Here is a 6,172-nt window from a genome sequence, read left to right as displayed (position 1 = left end):
ATAAATCCGTCGTAGGGTTGGGGTTCAGCCAAACTGTATTGTACTACTTCTTTAAGCTCAAAACCGAAGGTCATATTTCCATCGTATATTAATTTGGAGCCCTTCTAACATTAAAGAAACAAAACTTTGGTGACTTTCAAATGTAACTGATTTTTTTTTATGCAGTATCTTTTAGAAAATAGGAAAGAGCACATTGTTCACGCATAACATTATTCCACATATTTATACATTAAGCTTGACTTATTCCACATATTTATATATTAAGCTCGACTAAGATAGATTGAATAACTCAATCACTGAATTATTTTGTTGAGAAAATATGTCAATCACACATTTAGAATTCAAAAGTTCTAATAAATCTAACAAATTTCTAAACAAAACAAATATGAGTTAATGACTTCAACAATATATTAATTGTTTTATTTTATGAAATTAAAATTTATGAAAAAATAATTTATAATAAAAATTATAAATATATAATTAAAATAGTATATATATATATATATTCTCTAAATGATTGGATGATTAGAATAATAATGATTATAATAATAATATTTTTTATTTGAAAAAGGGTATGAAATAAAATAAATTGTAATTATATTCTATGGTTTTTTAAGAAATTTTATAAATAGTTTAAAAAAATCATGTATTTTATTAGAGATTTCTATTATATATTGGAAGAATTCATTCATTACCTCGATGGGGTGGAGGACCTTGAATCACGAAGCGTGGGCTGGTGTGGAATATACTTGTGTGAATGATAGAGAATGAGTACAAGGGAGGTGATTTGGACAACTCGCAAGTGTGGCTTATAATCTTTGAGAAGGCCACAACAAGTTTTAAAGGGTTGTGGTATGTCTGGTTTTATTTTTCTTTTCTTTTAGGTTATAGGAGATGGGGATGGTGGTGCAAACATCATGGAGTATGCATAGGTTACAAACTTGTGCATGATCACTCTCTCGAAAAGATTACTATCGGTAGTTGTTATTGGTGCTAGGGTTCTCAATGTTCCTTTAATAGTGGAATTTGTCATTTCATTTGGGACCTTGGTGATAAGGCACCCGAAGCCTCTCTCGGTGGTTGGCTCTCAAAACCGAGTGGAGTTGAAGCGCTCTTTTTCCCTGTGGTGAGCGGAAATTTGACAGTTTTGGAAATGCTCTGAAGGTTGCTGGTAAGGTTTCTTATTGGTTCCCCTACTTGTACTTAGTTCCTTCTGGCCCTTTCTGTGGTGGTGTGTTTCAATTGTGCTTTATATATTTGTTTACTAGTGAATTCTATTTGGCATGTGCGTAACAAGTCAAGACAATTTTGGCTCTGGGTTTCTGGCTGGAGTTTCTTTGTGGTTTGCAGAAGTGCAAGGGTCCACTCTAGAGCACTTATTAAGTGGGGGCATTTTACCTGGCTTAAGGTGGTGCTCGTGTATTTTGGTGTGATTGACGGTACCATCCTTCAACTGGGGCTTCAAGAGATAGAGCCTAGGAGAAAAATCATCGAGTATAATCAGTGTCATAGCCCTAGTGTTTGGGTTGTTATGTCACAGTAGAGAGGCCAGGCTTGGAGGGTGATGGAGCACCATGGCCCACCAAGGGGAAGAGACGATCAAGCAAGTGGGGATGAAGTTATGGGGATCACTCGAGTAGAGCTAGGTGAATACTTCGAGCATGTCTCGGTCCAATCCCCAGGCCATGTCGTTTAGCCATTTTCTTTGGACTCCTTGACATGCAAATTCATCTTACCTTCACCACGCTTGAGGACATGCATCGACAACACCATGACAACATGAATGAAGTGATTGCATTTCTTAATGATATGTAACAAAATCAGTGGGACATTCTTGATGATCTAACTTCCCTGCTAAGAGGCCAGAGGTGAACCAATAACAATTTAGATGATTTGGAGGCACGTCTGACCCATGTTGAGTTTCATGCCCATCAAGATTTTGATCATCATGGTCACAGTGTTAGTAATGCACCAAATGTACCTATAGTTTTGTGAATTTGGTTGTTTGTCTCTTCATTTCGTGTGTTTTCTAGGATATCTAGCTGGTTAGTTTATGGTCTTTATCTAAAGCATGGCATATTTTCCTTAAATTTTGCATTCTTATCCTTGCCAACAAATCTGGTTGGATTGAAGCTTGGAGAGCAAATGTTTTTTTGAGTATCAAATGTAATATTTTGCAAAATTAATAGAACTTTTTTTACTCACAAAAAAGAAGAAGTTATTCATTGTTTATTTTATGTTATAAATTTACAATTAGTTGTGTTGTGTCGAAATATTTATAAATAATTTAATAAAATTTTTGTATTTTATTAGAGATTCCCTTGGTTACTCATTCTTTATTTTATATTATAAATTTGAAATAAGCATACTGATTTTGGATTAATAGAATCATTATTTTATTATATAAATTAGAAATATTTTATAGTTTTAATAATTATTATTTTGATTTTAAAATATAGAAAAAAAAAAAATTAACAGTAAAATATTTATAATAATATTTTTTCATTAATTGAGATTTATAAGAAACTTAATATTTGGAGCTAGTTTTCAACTTAGAAAAATAAATGGGGTTTAAATGTTAACGTGGTCATATGTCATATGGGGTTTCAAAAAGAACAACGTTAGTCATATGCGTGCAAACATTCTGCTAAATACTGAACATAATTCTACAATATTCCTGTAACGTGGCAATGGTACAAAAAATTATGCCATTCTAGCATTAGTGTGCCTCAACTAAGAATCATTGTTCTTATAGTACAACATTGTATAATGTCCCAATATACAATTTCTAGTTGTACTCTTGCAAATAATTTCCGTACAATCTTACTTACTACTTTTGTTGTATACAATTCCTACATGCAATTAACAGTTAAAATTAGAGAAATTTTGAAGAAAAAATTGGCCCGAAAACAAAAATATAAAACCAAAAAAAAAATTATAACAACCAATAGGGTTCAATATGATGATGTCAACGAAGGGGAAGATTGCATTTTTTGGAGTAAAAAAGTAAAAATATTAAAAAAGAAAACTATTTTTTCAACTTGTATTTCCAACTTATATTCTTATAGGTTTACCCAAATTTCAAGCAGGACCACATGTTGGATGCATAATTTAATTCCTCATCTAAAGAGTAACCATATTTCATACTTTTGGACCCTGCTATGTAAAAAATGAGAAATACATGAGAAACGTGACTGCAATCACGTCTTTTCATGCATTTTTCATTTTTCTGAGCACTTGTTTGATGCATAATTTAATTCTTCATCCAAAGAGTGCCCATGTTCTATGCTTTCGATGGACACTACTACATGAAAAATCAGAAATAAATGAAAAACGTGATTGCAATCATGTTTTTCCATGCATTTCTCATTTTTCGTGTAGCAGGGTCCATTAAAAATATGTAGCATGAGTACTCCTTCCATGAGCAATTAAATTCTACATCGAATGAGTGCTCCCACTCAAAATTTATGTAAAACCGTAGTGAGATAAGTTGAAAATACAAGTTGAAAAAAAGTAGTTTTTTTTCTTTTTTTCCCCTCTAAAATTTGATGATGTAATATAATCTTATTTTATTATTTCCACTAAAATTTTAAAATATTCCTAGGAGACCCATTTTAGACTCCAAAATTTCTCTAATGCCTGATCAATTGACATAATTGTTGTAGAGGTTTTCCTATCTTTTGATTTCCAAAACATTTGCAGTGTGTTAAAAGAATTTTGAGCTTCTTCTTGCTCTAATTCTTTGCATTTCTATTCAAGTTCAAGCATTTTCCTCTCTAAATCTATACTAAGTTGACTATTTTCTTTATGGGAGTGATTAATCATAGCTTGAACTTCTAGTAAACCTTTAATCAAATTTGTGTCTGAGGTTGTACTGAACCTATTATGACCTATGGTATAACCTTTCCCCAACCTATCAATAATCCTTTCATACACCTGCATGGTCTTGTAATGACTTGCATAAAAAACATGTCATGACATGTCAAAGGTTTGTCTTAACCTATGGCATACCCATTACCATCTTGCGATAACACTTGTTATAATCTTGTATAATGAGTTGTAACACCTATTACAAAATGTATTGTATTCTTGCTACAACCTATGACCAATTTACCATGGAGATTAATTGGCACATGTGCTGGTATATTTACTTACTAGACAAAAATGATTTTTCTACCCATTAAATCAATAATCTACCCATAATATTGTATTATTACATATTTTAACACATAATCATATATCTTTACTATGCAAGAACAGAGTATGCAATAAAATTTCTACTTGCCTTTCAAGAGTCAATGGAATGATTACTCCACGACTATTTGAGCCCTAAACCTGATCCACCAAGCTCCCAAAACTGCTTAGTAGCTTATATAAATAGGAAACGTCCAATTTAGCACGGGTAACTGAATGACTTGGCTTCAGTCAGTTATAGATTCCATTCACAGGGTTCACTGACTAATTAGTGAGTTATAGAGTCCAAACTGAGGACTCATTGACTCTCATCAAATTAAGTTCATGCTAGAACTCCATAGTTACCATAGATATAAACCAAAGTCCCAAGCTCTCAACAACCTAGGCTCTCAACTAAGATGCATCAAATCAAGTATGATTATTTGAATAATTACACTTCTATTACTTTTAGAGTTCAAACCCATAACTCACTACCTAATCCACTACTAAGTACTTCACTTAATTGTGGTGCTTTGGGTCTTATTCCCCTAACATATACCCACATGACTCAACAAATAAACCATCACATTATTTTCATGTCTATACCAAGAATATTGTATCCTTATAATAATTTTGATTCATAAATAAATAACATATATACTAATACAATAGGTTGAAACCAACAATTATCCGTAAGGGATGATATGCAACTAACTTCATGGGTATCTATTTTCCCATTACTAAATGCATATTTAGTATTCTTCACTAGCCAGGGTACCAAGCCATAATAGCCTCCAACTACTCCTTTTCCTAGGCCCTCCAGATAGGCCTCTAGGTACCATTCAAGCCCTTAAATAATTCCCTTTGCATTCCAACATATTAATCATGTTGTCAAGTTTTACTTGCTCTTCCAGGCTAAGATATCCCCTTCTTTGACTAATAGTCTCTTGGGTGATCCACCTTGCTAGGTACTTCATGATCATAGACCCACAAGGCCTATGTCGTGTACGGTTGTTTCCTTGATAGTTACATAATCAACATCACAACAACCTTGATTAGATTCCCATATTAACTATTTCACATATATTGTAGTAATTTGTTGTTAAACAACGTGCAAAAAGCATGCACATGCTTACTAATTTACATTAAAATGTTCTATATATATATATATATATATATATATATATATATATAGATAATAGCCATGTGGGACCTTGTCATGCATGACACTGACCACACACTCACCATTTTCAAATCATCATACTTTAAATAAAAATAATGTGTGGGCCTACCCTACGCCATATTGTTAATTGTTTCAATACATGCATTGAAATAAGTACTTTTAAAATAGGATGGACCCACCACAACCCCTCCATAAGCGTCATACCCAACCACATATGACCACAGTTAACTCTTATTTATATATATATCTACATCTACATCTATATATATATATATATATATATATATATATATATATATATATATATATATATATATATATATATATATATATATATATATATAGATATATATATATATATATATATATATATATAACATAACCCATATATCATAACAATATAACGCACACTTACATATATGTTCCCATTTATTATATTATAAATATATATTTAATTAATACTTATGGCATATAAACATATTATACATATTATATGGTATTCCAACATTATATATCTATAATATGATAAATGAATCCATTGGCCCATTATTATTCGTGTCACTTGTAGGATATAATGCAATTGATTTGCGTTGACCCTTTAATTAATTTCTAGTTGACCAAAAATTAAAGAGACAATTTATAAAGTGAACATTAGAAAGAAAAAACAATTTATTTTTAAAAAAATTTGAATTATATTTATTTACATTCTCATTAGTTGAGATCCCTTGAGTCTTATTTCACAATGATGTTCAATGTATGATGAGTAGGGTAGACCGCCACTGAATCATCTATTTGCAAGGAAATAAAGATAATGTA

Source organism: Pinus tabuliformis, chromosome 4_1, assembly GCF_031772625.1.
Source record: "Pinus tabuliformis cultivar Carrire ecotype Pingquan chromosome 4_1, CPIR1, whole genome shotgun sequence".
NCBI classification, from domain to species: domain Eukaryota; kingdom Viridiplantae; phylum Streptophyta; class Pinopsida; order Pinales; family Pinaceae; genus Pinus; species Pinus tabuliformis.
This window is presented reverse-complemented; position numbering follows the sequence as displayed.